The sequence below is a fragment of the Brassica napus genome, chromosome C2 (assembly GCF_020379485.1).
Source record: "Brassica napus cultivar Da-Ae chromosome C2, Da-Ae, whole genome shotgun sequence".
Lineage (NCBI taxonomy): Eukaryota > Viridiplantae > Streptophyta > Magnoliopsida > Brassicales > Brassicaceae > Brassica > Brassica napus.
In genome coordinates, this window is record NC_063445.1 from 53,694,788 (window position 1) to 53,712,549 (window position 17,762).

Consider the following 17,762-nt stretch of genomic DNA (forward strand, 5'->3'; position numbering starts at 1 on the left):
GTCTCCTCTGAAACGTAACTTCCAGAGAACTTGGCAAGTCATATGCCTTTCTCATATGCTAATTACCCATCTCCTCTCTCTCTCTTATTTTGTCTCTTTCAAAGATTCAGACTTCACTGAAATTAATGATCAATATTTGTTTTTGTATATGATGTTTTTGTGTATAGTGATTGCGGGAATGGAGAGATATGCGTTTAAAGGAGTTCCATCAAACTAAGTAACATATCTAACAAATGTAGTGAAGATGAGTAATTCATGAGCAGCCATACAGTAAATTCGTGGGCTGGGTTCCGTTTCTATGTTGCCTCTCTTCTCTGCTCCTTTGCTGATGTGTATAGTGATAGATTCGTCACTATCCTTTTTCTTATTCTGTCTACTTTGTGGTACGAGTCTTTTACATTGAACTATATACATATTTGTGTCATATAAGCAATTTTTTTTAAGTTAATGTTGAACTCTCTTTTATGTCAAATTATGTTTATCCAATGAGATTAGGCTATTTGGCCATCTTGTGATCGTTTATCATTTTTACTTTTAGCATTACTCTTTTATGTCAAATTATGTTTATCCAATGAGATTTGGCTATTTGGCCATCTTATGATCGATTATCGTTTTTATTTTTAGCATTATACTGCAAAATTAATAATCAGTCATGCGAAGTTTAATTAATCGTAACAAGAATGAATTCAATATTATTTTTAATTAAAAAGGATGGTCAAGAATTTTTTTTTTTTTTGAGACATGACTTAGGATGGTCGAGAATATTGAATCACATAAAATATATAATCAGACACTTTCAAATAAAATATTAAGTGTTTGCTTCAAAGGTGAGATGTGGGAACGAAAGTGAAAACAATGAATAAAGTAAAAACACGATCTAGACATATTAAATAGCTTATCTTGGTTGCTTATATCGTTTAAAACCACAATACAAAATTTGTTATAGTTTGGTGATAACTTTTTTAACCAACAGCCAATGTTGAGATAAAAATATGATTATGATCATTCTTCAAAATTGATATATATATAAACGGTGCATTTACATCAAAATAGACTTTGGACGAAGTGGAACACAAATTTGAAAAGACAAATTATCAAACACCTATGAAAATAAGATAAATAATATTTAGATAATGGATTCCTTTAATAGTGTCATAAATGCATAAATTTTGTTGTAAGAACTCAGTCTGTAATTGTTGGTGACGTAGTTATAAGTTCTTTTTATATAGAAAATATTACAATTTTTAAACAGTTGATTTAAGAAAATAAAAGCATAGAAATATATAGGGTTGTAAATTTAAGGGGTAGAGTCCATTCAAGTTCCGATTGATAACGACTTTCGTTTTATGCTTTGGTTTTAGATTTGTGGCTGTAGATATTTTAGCTTTAAAACCAGCAACTATTACATTATAAAGTTTAAAAACCTGCTTGGTATCAAAGGTTTTAAAAGCTCTGACTGTTATAAATATATATTTATGATTCATTCCAAAAATGTATTATCTACTTTTTTCTATCTACTTTTTTTATTTATGCAAGTCTATAGAATATGTGGAATAGTTTTAGACGATAAATCAGTTAAAATTTATCAACAAATAAATTTTATTTATTTATTATAGAAATAATAATTTAATCATTCGTAAATGTTTTAGTTACCATAGACAATAAGTTTTAGGCTTTAACAAATTAATTTCAATAATAGTAGGTTATGATTTTTTCCTCATGTTAAAAATCTAACTAATTAATAATTAATAATAATTAATTTATCAATCATCTGTTTTATTTTTTTGTTTTCTTGGTCAAAAATAGACAAAAGACAAAAAAAAATTAGTTACCCACTTCTTTTAAAAAAAATAAAGAAAAAAAGCTTTAAAATCTTTAAAAATGACTGTAGAACAAGGTAAACAAAAAAAAACAGCTTCTTCTAAAAATAAGCTTTTAAGGCTTTATATATTTCTAAAATCTCAAATAATTTATTGGTAAATTATTGGATTTCATGGCTTTACATAACCACAAAGTCTCAATAGTCTCATTACCATTTGAACCCTAAATTACTCAGAGACTAACCGGAAACAACATTATAAATAGTTTTAACTGATTTGAAATATATCTACAATTCAACCATTTAAACACCATAACTAAAATTTGGTTAATTTTTGTTCATTCTATCTTGCACCTTATATATAGTTTCCAATAAAAACAAAATTTGAATATTAAAATTTTTGAATTGCGTAAGACAAAAGCGATGAATAATCTAAAATTAGTTTATATTTGTCTATAGATACTTATATTTTTATAATATATTATAAAATTTATATATTTAAATAAACATGCTAAATATATAATTAAAATTAAAATTTAAACAAAAAACCCGGGCGTAGCCCGGACCGACCCTAGTATGTTATATAAAACATAAGTATCAGGAAACTAATCATCTAGTGCTCTCGTTCAATTATATAACTAGCTAGTTAGGTATTGTTTTTAGTGCATGCGTATCTCACATGATCGTTGAAGGCGTATCTCACATGATCGTTGAAGGCCTTCCCAATTTTGATCCAGAAATAAACTCAGAAAAAGATTTTATATAGGGCCAAAAGATTAATTTCGGGGACCAAAACGTGGGTCGAGAGAGGTCGCCAAGTCTCTTCTGTAACGTAACTCAATTACTGACATCTAGCATTTTGTCATAGTCCATACATATTTACGTAAAATATCACTGTATATTTCTTTTTTACCTCGCGATTGACTCAAGTTCAAGGAGTTAGGTCACCCGTCCAGGAAAAAATTGGAGTAAGAACACGACCATAAACTTATAAGGAATATTAATAACTCTAAAAGACTAATCAATTCATTTAACTAATATGGTTAGAACATGTCTAATGGGAGTTCTTATGGTGGGATTCTTAGAGCAAGTACATCGGCGGGTTTAGTGATGGGTTCTTAGAGAAAAAAATAAATAAAAAAATAAATAAAAAATGCTATTAATGGACAGAACCGAGCTTTTAATAAGAGAGTTTAGAAGTGTTAATAACCCCTTACGTGGCAGCAGTGTATTGGCTTGATCTTTTTGCACGAAAGAGAAAAAAGTCGGATCTTCTATTTTTGCATTCGTTTGGTCTTTCTCATCGACAAAATCGAAGAGTCTCTCTCTTGTCGATTCTGTTCTTCATCTCCGATGGAGATGATCCTTGATCCGTTTCGTCTGCCTCCGATTCTGTGTTTGTCTTGTTGGATTTCGTCGAAATCCCCTCAACGGATCCCTCTCTTCTTCGTGGGTTCTCTCGAAATCTCCAACGGAGATGATGTTTGCTTCGTTTATCTCTTCGTCGTTGTTCTCCTCTAGATCTGTCCATGCAACCACTGTGAAGGTTCGGTTTCTTTTATATTTTGGATCATATTGATTTAAATTCCTTCGATAAGAATAGGAAAATCTTGTGTCGATGTCGAGATTTGTCTGACATTAACACATAACACCTACTAAACTCTCCTTAAAGTTGCTTTTAAAACCGAGCAACTCTCTCTTTCTCATTTCATATGTCCTTCTCCTTTCATATTTCCTTTCGTAAAACAGAAGAAGCTCTCCTTCTCCTTTTATAATTCTTTCTCCTGCGGTATGGATCCTTTTAGTCATCCTTGTAGCTTTCAAAACCTCTTAAACTCACAACAACCCAACACCTCCTTCTCCTTTGCCAGTCGTGAACCTTCAATTGAACTCTCTGCCTCCGATGCGTCTGTATTTGGTACACAATCCCCTGAAGATGCCACCGAAGATGCAGCCTTTGTCTCTGACCGTAAAGAAAGACGGAAATGGTCACCAGTTGAAGATGTGGTGCTTATAAGTGCTTGGCTTAACACGTCGAAAGATCCGGTGACAGGAAATGAGCAAAAAGCTATTGCCTTTTGGAAGCGGATTGCGGCTTATTTTGCATCAAGTCCTAAGCTTGCGGGTTTGCCAAAGCGAGAGCCTAGCAACTGTAAATAGAGGTGGGGGAAGATTAACGAGGGTGTTTGCAGTTTTGTTGGGTGTTATGAAGCGGCAACCAAACAGAAGTCTAGTGGGCAGAGTGAGAATGATGTGTTGATAATGGCTCATGACATCTTCTTTAATGATTACAAAGTAAAGTTTACACTCGAGCATGCTTGGTTGGAGCTTCGCCATGATCAGAAGTGGTCTGGAGCTTCTTCAACTAGAGATAAAGTTAGCTCAAAAAGAAGGAAGTTAGATGATAGCTCGGCACAGTCATCAACGTCTGTGGCAGGAGAGGATGAAGTAATGGCTCGTCCTGTTGGCGTGAAAGCAGCAAAGGCAAAAGGTAGAAGGAAGGCAATGGCTTCTGAAGATGAAGTGAAGAGCCAAGCGGAGTTTCAGAGCTGTTGGGATATAAGACAGAAGGACTTTGCCTTGAAGGAGCAGCTTAACAAGCAAAAACTCCTTGACAGCTTGATTGCGAAGACATAGCCACTTAGTGAGCTTGAAATCGCCTTGAAAAATAAACTGATAACTGACTTGTTGTCAAGTTAGTTTGATTGACTAGTTAGCTTGGTTTGTGCTCTGTCGAGTTAGTTTGCTTTGTGCTTAATGTCGAGTTGTTTGGTTTGTGGTTTATGTCGAGTTGTTTGGTTTGTGGTTAATGTCGAGTTGTTTGTTTGGTATTTAAGGGTATGTTAATCACTTTGTTGTTGATCCACCTATTGGTTAAGTTGTTGTTGTCTTGGTCTCTTTGTTGTTGGTTATGCTTATAAAGCTTTCACTTGTTCTTCTCTTTGTCTCTTTGTTTTATCTTTGTGATCAGTTATTCTCGTGTTGGTCTGATGTATCCTTTGTCTCTTTGTTTTTATTGCAGGTGGTCTGGTATGGACAGTTGTGATGTTGTTGTCTCGGTTGGATTATTTTGTGATCCCGTGACACAAGGCCAACATGTGACACAAGGAGACAGTATGAGACAGTAAAGCTTATGAGTTGTATCATGTGTATTATGAGACAATAAAGCTTGTAACACAAGGAGACACAAGAAATTTTTTCTATGTATTATTTGTTGTATTTTGTGATCCCGTGACACAATCCTGTGTACCAACACTAAGCAATAGCTTCTTTATAAATTGAAAAGCTTCTTTATAAATTGTACCAACACTCATCAATAGCTTCTTTCTTATCAACTTCCACAACTCACATTGTTGCTTCTTTCTTATTTTCCACAACTCACAACAACTCCGAGAGAGAGCAAGAGCTTCTTTTTTATTTTCTACAACTCACATTTTTGTTTCTTTCTTTTCAATCGTGCTTCTATCATATTTTTCTCCAAATAATCAAATTTTTCTTAACATTTTCTAAATGGCATCTTCTTCTTCTAATAATTTCGAGGAGATGGATGAAAAGTTAGATCAAAATTTTGATCAACAATTTGAAAATCTCTTAATTCAATATGAAAATCGTCAAGAAGCATCAAGGGCAAAAAAAAGAAACGAGCCTACATTGAAAGACAACGAGAACAAGGACAGATGCAGTTATGGAACGATTATTTTAGTGAAGATGCAACATATCCTTCTCACATGTTTCGACGCCGTTTTCGAATGAACAAGCCCTTGTTCATGCGTATTTTTGATCGACTCTCCGCTGAAATCCCCTACTTTCAAAAAGGAAGAGATGCTACTGGAAGGTTCGGTCACTCTGCGTTACAAAAGGCAACAGCAGCAATTCGTATGATGGCGTATGGTTGCCCGGCTGATGCGGTCGACGAATACCTCCGACTTGGTGAGACCACCGCGCTTTTATGTTTGGAACATTTTGTTGAAGGAATCATAAATTTATTTGGAGATGAGTATCTAAGAAGACCCACGCCATAAGATCTTCAACGACTACTCGATATTGGAGAGATACGCGGATTTCCCGGGATGATAGGAAGCATTGATTGTATGCATTGGGTTTGGAAGAATTGTCCGACCGCATGGAAAGGTCAATATACACGTGGATCAGGAAATCCAACAATCGTTTTAGAGGTTGTAGCATCACAAGACCTGTGGATATGGCACGCGTTTTTTGGACCTCCAGGTACATTAAACGATATTAATGTTCTTGATCGATCACCGGTTTTTGATGATATATTACAAGGTCGAGCTCCAAAAGTTTATTACATTGTCAACGGACACAAGTACCATTTGGCTTACTATCTCACAGATGGTATATATCCTAAATGAGCTACTTTTGCCCAATCTATTCCACTTCCGCAAGGTCCGAAAGCAACCTTATATTCTACACATCAAGAAGTTGTACGTAAAGATGTCGAGCGTGCTTTTGGGGTCTTACAAGCTCGATTTGCCATTGTCAAAAATCCAGCTCTTTTGTGGGATAAAATAAAAATTGGCAAGATAATACGAGCATGTATCATTCTACATAATATGATCGTAGAAGACGAACGAGATGGGTACACTCAGTTTGATGTATCAGTTTTCGCACAACCGAAATCAAACCGAAGTTCACATGTGGATTTCACATATTCTAAAGATATGCCTTCAAATCTTGGCAATATGATGAGCATTCAGAATCGAGTTCGTGATAAAACAATACATCAACAATTGAAGGTTGATTTGGTTGAGAATATATGGCAAAAATTTGGAACAAATCAAGATTTCAACTAATCAGCCTTTTCTAGTTTACGATTTATATATGTATTTTTCATATGTTTTTATGTCATTTATATTAAAAATTTTATGTATGCTTTTATTTTAAATCATTCTACTTAAGAAAAAAAAATTATTTAAGATCCCCTATGAGGTTCTCCCATTGGAGGAGGGAGATTTAATTCGCAATAACAAAGGTTCTAAACTAATCAAATCAACTTAACTTATTATCCATTAATTAAATCATAAGAACTCATTAAAAATTGAAAGAATAACACTGAAATGCAGTTTATGAGTTTTATTAACACAATAGGACACTTATCACTACTCAGACACTTTTTTCTAACTAAATCTCATTTTTCACTCATACACTAACTAAATAACATTGACAGCTAATACCCATTACGCTAACTAAAATAAAGTGGGCCCTATAACTTTCTTCTTCCTATTCACAATAAAATGGGACTCTGTAACTTTATTCTTCTTCTTCCCCTTTATACTTCTCTGTAATTTTTATAAATGAAATCTGATTCTTCCAAATTCATTTTTCCGGAAAAGTTATCTTTAATCATTATCTTTTTTTTTCTAAGCTATCTTTTGAGATATATGAAGATACATGGCTGATGGTAGTGTAGTGATGGCGTATTCAACGACAACATCAGCGGTAGAGACGTTGGCGACTCGTCTATGAACTACCATAAACATCTTCTCGTCACTCTGACTTATTATTGCCATGAATTAGGATTGAATACTATTACATCTAGGTAAAAATACATAAAAAAAATAAGTTGAGATATAAAAAAGAATCGTGGAAAATAGGCGAGATATGCCGAGATTATGGTTTCTGGTCGACAATGGCTAAGGAAGAAGATGAGGTTATTTTCATAATTTTGCAACATTTATGAAAAAAAAGAAAAATCGTGTGTACATTACATCTAAACTGTACATGTGTACACTTAATTTTGTATTATACATCAAAGTGATTGTGTAGACATTTTGGCTTTTTGTAAGTTTTCTATCTAAATAACTAAGCCTCCGCGATTTCATGAACTCACATAATGTACATGTGAACTTTTTTCCTTCTTCCCTTGTACACGCAGGGTTGGGCATCCTTGAAATCTGACTGAACCTAAATATCATTCTTCACACCTTCTTTAAGAGCTTCTGATTAATGCGTGTGTTTTCATGTTAGTTTCATAGCAGGTCTTAGTTTGATTAATTTATGGTTGTTTTACATATGTACACTATCGTATTTTCTCGTACATATGTACACCACCATATTTTATGTACACATGTACACATTTTCTTGTCATCGTTGTTTGATGTCCACATGTACACATATTTAATGTACATTCCCCCCCCCCCCTCCCCACCAAAAACCTACCACAAGTTTAGTGCCATGTATAAATGGTTGTTCCCACATTGTCCATATGGACATTGAACATGTAGATGTACATATTTACTAATATTACACAACATTGTTGTTTACTGTCCACATATACGCATATGTAATGTACATCCTACCTGTAAAACCCAACTACAAGTTTAGCACCATATACATATGTATGAGGTTTCCATATTGTCCATATGGACACTTACCAAGTACATGTACAAATTTACCAATATTACACCACATCTAAAGATTACTCACTATGTACACATGTACAAATTTGCTTTGTGCATATGTGCACTAATTGGATATGTTCAAACTTACCAATATCAGAACACAGCTGAATGCAATATATCTGATAAAATAGTGTACATACTTGTAAATTTCTTTTATAAGTAAATGTTAAACACGCAACCACCTTTAGATGTGTTTACAAATTATTAATATAATAGTGTACATACACATTATTATCCATGTGTTCGACCCATGAATGTGTACATATTTTGTTTATTTTTAATTTTTTTAATCAGTGGCATTTTAGTAAATATGTCTTCGTCTTCCCCAAATTTTTAGGGTTTTCTTCAAAAATTTTACGGCCGCCATTGATTTCTTTCACATAATCTTTCATTCTTTTATGTTTTAATTATATATTACACTTCAAGATCGTAGTTTTATCATTTATAGAATATTTTTCAAATTCAGATTTCAAAAATAGTGAGTTTTTTTATCAAGGAAGATGAGTTAAAGAGCACAAGGGGAGATGAACTGAAGATCACAAGGGTTCAAGGAAGATGAGTCTGAAGTGTTTGAGATCTTCGTGTCTTCTTCTTCTTGTTTGGAACGATTAAGAGAATAAAATTTATTTTTGGCTAGAAAGAAAAAAAGAAACAACGATAAAAGAAGAAGAAAAAGAAAGAGAAATTGATGGGTCTCACTAGTTAAAAAACCTATTTTCTCATTCTGTTTTAGTTGAGATAAACTACCTCAGTAGTTGAAACTGTCTCTGAGTATAATAAAAACTCAGAAACTGTCTTTAAACGTAAATCACTTTTAAAAATTTCAATGGATGGAGGTGGTCTTCGCAACCAAATTGACGGAGCCATAACTGGATAAATATTTTCCTCCGAAATATAACATCGCATCGTTCTAATCCAGCTCATTGAAGAGTATTAATTAAATAAAAATAATTAAGCTCGTGACGTACGGCACCTCCTTAAACAGCAAACCTACTTTCACAAAAATAGCATATTCTCTCTCCCTCTTTCTCCTCTTTTTCTTATCACTCGCTCTCTCTCCAGTGCATGTGTCGTGATGGTGGCGGTGAAAGAAAAAAGAAGCATAGAAGAAGGGCCTTTGAAGCTCAAGAACCCAAACGACGATTCAGACTGTCGTATTACTGCATGTGTTATCTTCAGCACTTTCCTCGCCGTCTGTGTCTCCTTCTCCTTTGGTGTTGCTGTTAGTTTACGTTTGCTTTGCCTCTTTTTCCTTTTTGTTTATTTATTTTTGGGAAAACTGTTTTTTAGGGCAAAAAAATAATAACTATGTCCCTTTAGACTAATCTATATTTTGTGTCATATTTTCCTATAATACCCTTTAATATTTATGAAAATAATTTTAATAAATAGTTTTAGAAACAAAAAAAAATTTGGAAAAATAGTAACATTTGTTAAAATACCTATATGAACTTAATGGTATATTTTCCAGTTATAAAAAAAAGTTAAAATTATAAATTTCAGATTATGTTCTAAAAAAAGTATAAATGACATTCTACGAATTAGAAAATGAAATCTACTTTTTTTTATTAAATCTACAGTGTTTAGAATATGTGATCTACGAAAATAGGAGTATTCTACAAATATGTAGAATACACATTCCGCGCTTAACCTACCATTCTAAAATTCTTAGAAATCAAAATCTACACATTAATCTAATTCTAAAACATGTAGAAACCGACTTCTACAGATTTATTATAAATCTAAAACATGTAGAAATCAAATTCTAAACATTACTATAATTCTAAAAAACTGTAGAAACTGATTTCTACATATTAGTTGTATTCTACGGATAAGAAATCACTTCCTAAAAATATGGAAACAAAATATTTGAGAATATTCACTTTTATATTTTTAAAAAAAAATCGATTTAAAAAAAAAAACGAAAAAGGAACAAAAAAAAGCGACAAAAAAACCTTGGCAACCTTCTTCGCCGTCTTCTATATTCCATTGATTGTTCACAAAATTTTCACAAAATTTTCACATTATTTCTACCATGATTCATGTCTATGCTTCATGTGGTGTTTGGGAATTGGTTGTATCTTCAGGGCACGGGATCGATCGATCTATCCTTACAGATCGGTCGATCCGTGTAAATCGACCTTCGCCGATCGAGTGAAATGGACCAGGTCGATCAGTATATATTTCGCGTTTTTTTGTTCTGAATAATGATCGGGATCGATCGATCCACTATACCTTGTAAAGTGGGATCGATTGATCCCCCTTGTCGAACTCAATATATATCTTTTAAAAAATTTACAATTTTAAGGGCATTACTGCCATTTTGGAAAAAAATAGTCTAATAGGACATAAAGTAGTATAGATTAGTCTAAAAGGACATAGTTACCATTTTTTGCTCTAAAAAACAGATTTCCCTTTATTTTTTGACAACTTTCCTTTTTGTTTAAAAATTGTTAGTTAATCGAAAAAATAGACTAGCCAAATCCCCTATATATTAAAAGAAAAACATTGTCATTTATTATTTTTACACTATATTGTACACGTGGCAGCCTCACATCGATTTCAATTTGAACATACTGATGTGTCAGTCTTACAATCATTTAACAATTTATGTGTTTACACACTAATTTTTTAATTTCACCGCTGACAATTTAATGTGTTCACATTTTTTTTTTAATCATTTTATTTTTAATTCTTGCATTTTTAACATTTGTATTAGTAATTGTAGTAAACTGAAATCTTCTCTGTACAACAACTCAATAACATCATTCTGAAAGAAAAAAATTACAAAACCATTAAGATTTACATCAACTAAAATGTTAAAATGAGAATTTTTTAGAAATTGAAACTTTCGTATCTTACCAAACTTAGCCATAGTTAAGGTTTTTGTACACGAAGGCAATATGATTTAAGAAAATTGAAGTAAACACCGCACAAAAAGCCAAATCTTTAATTTAGCTAAATATTGATTTCGTGTGCTAGCAATATACTGCAATGTAAATTGAGGTAAAATATCTGGATCAGCCATTATCTTGTACCGATTTCAAATTTATTAAGAAAATTGAGGTAAAATATTTGGATCCGAAGTATATTTGAAAGTAATACTCGATACAAACTAAAACTGATTAAGTACTCAGATGGATTTAAAAATTTAATATCGAGATAACCAGATCTGAATCTGATCAAACTAAAATATTTTAGATACCAAAAATATCTAAATCACAGTTACATACTTAAATATGTTATTTATTTTAAATTTTATATCTATTAGATATTCAAAAATATGAAAATATCTAAAAATTATCAACATAGTCACAAGTAAATATCTAAAAATAATAAAAAAATGTTCAAAATATTGAAAATATTTATTTGTTCTCCATCCAAATATTTAAATTGAACAATTTTTTATATAAAATTAAATATTTAGTCTTACATTATTCAAATTTTTATGTTTTATATTATTTTATTTTTGGATTTTGAAGATTTAAGTATATTTGGATTTTTGTTAAAAAAAATAGATAATTAAAATGAGTACATGAACTCGAATTCGAACCAAAATGGCAATGATTCGAACCAAATTTAAACCAAATCTAAACCAAAATTTGTAAATATTGGAATACGATTTAAATTTTTAACTCTAAAAATCTGAAATCCTAATAAATCAACTGAATCCGAACGGAAGTATAGATTTTCATCCCTAAAAAAAGCTATATAACAATTTTTTAGTACAACATGCAATAAATAATCTAATAAACTATTTCATTTTGTGCAAAGCGCGGATTACTACCTAGTTGAAATATTAAAAGCGTGGAAACAAAAACAATACATGCAGTAATACCATATAGTATACTAGGGTAGATCCGCGCTATGCGTGGGATTTATATTTGTTAATTTTATTATGTTCAAATTTTTCGTTTTTAGTAAGAGTTTGGATATACAATCATTGTTAGGCATTATTTATGTGAAATCTTTGTTTATATAAAATATTAGGATATTTGATGCCCAATTTGTTGTTGATTTAATTTTTATATACGAACGAAGCAATGTAAATATTTATTTATATAAGATATTAGGAGATTAAATGTAAAAGACACTGTTGACTAAATATCTATATATGATAATTACAATTGTTTGAATAGAGCAATGTTAGATCTTTTTTTTTTCTAAACTAAATTTTGAAAAATACTTATATTGATTATGTAATAATTGACTTATATTTATTATATAATAATTGTTACTTGTAATTTCTACAATTTGCACACAAAAGATCTGTGATTCACTCTTTTTATCTGCATGAGTTTTAATAAAATATGAAAATATCGTAAATCATTTTTTCATGAAATTCTATATTTATTTTTGAAACTTATATATTTAAAACTATAGTATATATTTTCATAAAATTATTTATTTTGACTAAATTTTCACCAATCTTAAGTTTTATTATACATTTTAACTCAGTAGTTTAAAAACACTGAGTTATACTTTGGAGCATTATGTATTAGCTTTATTATATTTTATTGTTTTATTATATTTTATTTTTCCAAACTGATTTTTTTTCATTATGTATTAGTTTTTGGTTATAATTTTTCATTATTATTTTCTTAATTCTATAAATTTATCTTGGTGAACATAAGATGAAATACAATTCGGTGAGTTGATACTTTTTAGTCATATATTTTATATATTTTTGAAATATTTTATGTATTTTCATTTGATTTAGATGATGACTAAAATTTTAGTTAAGTTCAGATTATTTTAATTAAATTTTCATTTTTATTTGTTATATTTTGTATGTTTTTGTTTTTAAATTTTGTAATGTTTAAAAATTCTGTTTTGATTATATATTAACAATTTATTTTGGTTTTCAAAATATTTTAAATAATTTTCTTACGTTAAATTTGGTAACAGAAAAGAAGAAGATTTTCCTAGATTTTTTTTTCCTATTTCTTACCCTGAGTTTGATGAAAGATAAAAAAAAATATTTTCTATTTTGTTTTTATGAAGGTTTTATGATTTTTGAAATTTTTGTATTTTTAATTATATTATGTAGTTGTTGCTAAATTAACATTTGCTGTTTGAATGATGAGTGCAAAAAAGTTCGTTGAAAAATAAACTACCAATTGCGAAGGATTTATAGGTTATTAAATATTTTATTAATATATTTGATTTAAATACTCAAATGATTTAAAAATATGTATTGATATGTCAAAACCTAGTGCAATTATCGTCAGGTGGAAGGGAATTTATATAAAACAAATTCACATATCAATTTTACATTTCATGGTCAACGTCATTGCCAGTTTTTAATTATTCACTTACAAAAGTCATTCCAATTATTCAAAACCCACCAATTTTATAACTCCTTAACTAATATAATTAACCATCCAATGGGTTTAAACACTTATCGTTTTTATCACATTCCTTTGACCATATCGTCTTCTAGTACTTCTTCCTCAGCAATGTTTTCAAACTACCTTGCACTTAACCACACTACCGTACACATAAAGGCCTGGTTGAACCATAGCCCAAACCAGATCCTTAAACCGGTCACCACCAGTTGCTTCCATTTAAACCAGATCAAACCAGTAGTCTTTCTCCGAGTTCACCGAGTTAGCTAATAGATGAACCAACCAAACACTCTTCGACGCACCAACGCTTCAATTGGTTTTCAATAAAAAATAAAACTATATAAATCGTTCACCAGTAAAAGCGGTTCAGGCCAGAGACTCTGTTCCAACAAAGCATCCAAACGAAGTCACTCATTTTCCGGTCACAAAATTGGCTAAACTCGTCTGAGAAATGCTTCGTTACTCTGCTCGATGGTTGCTCTCTGGAGGATCAAATGCTGGGATGCACCAGGAGGGCACAAAAAAATCTAGAATAGACCCCTTCTTTTTTTATTTTTTTAATGAATTAAAAATAAATCAAGATTAAATAGAAAATACCATAAAACCTAAAACTTCAATATATTTACATATCCAACCAGTCATCCACCCACTTACAATTAACCCGACCCGATCCGTGTTTTAATAACCCTAAATTCTTAAATTCTTTGTCTTCGACAAAACCAATGAAACCTACAGAGTAAATCACGATCTCCCTCTATCTCCCATTACTAATCAAACTCGGCAACAATCATCTTGAATCTCATCTATTTCTCCAATTTCGTGTCACTCATTGAGAAACTATGTCTCCAAAGACTCGACTCGCCGAAAAAAATAACAAAGAAGATGTGCTGGAGAAGAAGAAGAACGAGTCAATGGCGAAGAAGAAGAAAGCTCGGGCGGAGAAGAAGAAAGCTGCGGCGGAGAAGAGGAAAGCTGCGAGGGAGAAGAAGAAGAAGGACTCCGCGAGAAAGAAAAAAGAAACATCAGTGAAAAGAAGGAGAGAGGCCGTGAAAAAAAAAAGAGAGATGCGGCGAAGAAGAAGACTGAAACCGAGACCGCAGAGAAGAAGAGGAAGCGAAACAGTGGTGTCGACGGTGGGTCCTTGTCGAATCCAACCAAGTGGGCTCGGAACACCGCATCTCCACCAGAACAGGAACATCAAGGCGATCATTCCCCAGCACCATCAGCGGAATTGCCTTCTCATGCCGATGTCGGGGGTACACCAGGCCCAGCGCATCCGAGTGAGCCACAAAAATCACCTACTCAGGCACCTAGTGAGGCCGAGAATCCACTGCAACCTCCAGTAACCTCACTTTCAATCTAAGAATCTGCCACAAATTGTCCTTCACATCGTATAGACAATCACGATGAGGAGATTGTATCCAACAATAGAGATTCACACATACCCGAGGCTGCCATTGACCATACTGCGCAAAGAACGGTAAACAACTCAATTTAAAATAGTTTTGAAAATGTCTATGATTGGGTTGAACTAACAAATAGGTGGAATTATATAAGTAATGTAATGGTACAAATAAAAGAATGAAACTAGTTTAACTAGTAATAATATGTTGTAAAAGAAACTTAGTGGAACTAGTACAACCACGCTAAGTATAACTAATATAACCGGTACAACTATCAAAAGTATAACTAGTTTAACTAATACAACTCAGTATCGTATAACTAGTACAACTAAAAGAGTGAAAATGATGTAACTGGTAATAATATGTTGTAAACAAATTCAGTGGAACTAGTATAACTAGTACGACCACATTTCTTATAACTAATATAACTAGTACAACTAGATTAATTGTGATGTGTAACTTATAATACTTGTACAACTATGGTTTAATATTTCTGTAATTTTGTTTTGTTTTTTTGCAGGAGGCTGAGGTTATGGCGGTAAACCCCCTTAGACCAAATGAGTTTTTCTTCAAACCGAAGGATTATCGGAAGTCTTGTAAGCTTCAATCAAGATGCCACCAATACAAATTTATGACGATCCTTGGGGGGTTAGATGAATCAGAAAAGAGGTGGTTTCTCGAACACCCACAGTTCAAGCACTTGTTCCACATGGTTTGTACCTCAACTAGAAAGATGATGGGATTGTGGATGTTGCTACTCCGCACCATTGTTACGCATAAGAGTCGGCAAGCGTGGTTTTCTGTAAATGGTGTTCCTATTCGGTACTCGATCAGGGAACACGGTATCATCTCAGGTTTATACTGCCACCAGTATCCTGAAAATTATCAGAGTGGCTTGAGCATGATGTTTGCGGAGAAACAGTTTAGGAAAATGTTCATGAAGAAGCTGAAGAATAAGAAGAAGAAACCAGAGGAAGAGGAACTAAAGGTGACAGTTCAGGATGTGGAAGAGAAGCTTTCGCAGATGAAGCTAAATCGTACCAATGACCGGCTGAAGGTGGCTATTCTGTACTTTTTGGCCACAGTTATAGATGAGAAGTCCAAATATGGAGGCCCCATCGATCGTTTTCTTCTGCAAATTGTTGATGATCTAGAGCTGTGTAATAAATTTCCATGGGGACGTTTCACGTTTGATCACTGCATGAAAGAGATCAAACATGTGAAGGATCATTTTAGAAGAGGACTGCCCGAAAACCCGAAATGGACATTTCCTGGGTTCATCAACCCTTTAGAGGTAAATTGCATGAATATTTCAGAAGCATATAACATATGATGTATTATCTAATATGTTTGCTTGCAATGATGTGCAGATATTGGCATTTGAATGCATTCCTGTCCTGAAGGCAGAATTTAGAGAACCTGTGCCAAACTACGACCCTAGTTGTCCAAGAATGTGCAAGTGGAAGTTCACATCAACTGGGACAACAAGATATGCACTAGAAGAACTTTATAAGGCTCTTGGAAACACAAAGGTGAAAATTTAGTAAGATGTTTGTGGAATTTTTGATGAACCTTTGGGTTCAGTAAACTTAATAATGCTTAATCTGTTATTTTTTTTTATTTCAGACAATTTCTAGCATTTTGCCACCAATTGAACGTGAGCAACAAGTTATCTACCAGACAATGTACGAAGGATGTTGGGAAGATATGGAACTTTTAGATGATGGGGATGATGATGATGCAATTGTTGATGTATGGAACAAGTTCAAAGTTCAGGAAAGAGGGCAGATATTTTGGGAGGATATCTGCAAGGAAGATATTAAGTCTCGAAGTCTAGAGATAGAACAGCTAGAAGGGGATCAACTGGAGAAGGAGGAGCATGAGGCTGGGAACGAGCCTCCAAGGATTGTCGGTGGAGAAGCTGTGGCAGATCTTGAAAGTTTAAAAGAAACGGTGATGAGTCTGATGAGTCAGATGACTACAATGGAAGAGAATTTTAATAACAAGCTTGAGGGTTTTGACAGAAGACTAAAAATGTTGGAAGGAGATAGTATTGGGAGAGAAGGTTTTGAAAATATGGACTTTCAATATAATGAAGATGGTGAAACGTCTGGACAACAAGAGAAAGGTATAATTACATTTTAAAAAGTATTCTTGTTGTGTGTTGTTCTTGTGTTGTGTGTTGTTTTTGTGTTGTGTGTGGACAAAAAAGACAAAGGTATAAATACAATATTAATCTTGTGTTCTGTGTTGTTCTTGTTGCGGGTAATGAGGACGAGGAGGATGAGGATGATGGGAAGAAGGCTAAGAATGATGATGATAATGGCGAGAAGGATGCTACTGAGAAAGAGCATGAGGACGAGGAGGCTGAGGATGATGGGAATGAGCACGAGGATGAGGATAATGACGAGAAGGATGATACTGAGAAGGACCATGACGAGGAGGCTGAGGATGATGGGAATGAGCATGAGAACGATGGGAAAGAGCCTGAAAAGGAGCTAGAGGTGCAGCCAGAAAAAGAGGCAACTGGTAACTTGTTGTGCTGTGAATTTGGAGCATTGACATTGCAAATTGGTTCTAATGTGTTCTGACATTGTTGTAGATGATGCTGAGGATGATGGGAAAGAGCCTCAAAAGGAGCTAGAGGTGCAGCCAGAAAAAGAGGCAACTGGTAACTTGTTGCGCTGTGAATTTGGAGCATTGACATTGCAAATTGGTTCTAATGTGCTGTCAATTTGGAGCATTGACATTGCAAATTGGTTCTAATGTG

At 32.9% G+C, this 17,762-nt stretch overlaps 2 long non-coding RNA genes across 2 annotated transcripts; one reads left to right on the forward strand and one right to left on the reverse strand.

Annotated features, from left to right (window-relative positions):
• The first annotated feature begins 2,599 nt into the window (after positions 1 to 2,599).
• Positions 2,600 to 6,675, forward strand: LOC106363632. The gene is made up of 2 exons (XR_002655617.2): positions 2,600 to 3,365; positions 4,842 to 6,675. It is a non-coding gene; the product is annotated as an uncharacterized LOC106363632 (long non-coding RNA).
• A 6,748-nt stretch (positions 6,676 to 13,423) lies between these two features.
• Positions 13,424 to 15,521, reverse strand: LOC125581859. Its single transcript, XR_007319622.1, has 2 exons — positions 13,496 to 15,521; positions 13,424 to 13,453 (listed from the first exon to the last, which is right to left on the reverse strand). It is a non-coding gene; the product is annotated as an uncharacterized LOC125581859 (long non-coding RNA).
• Positions 15,522 to 17,762: the final 2,241 nt, after the last annotated feature.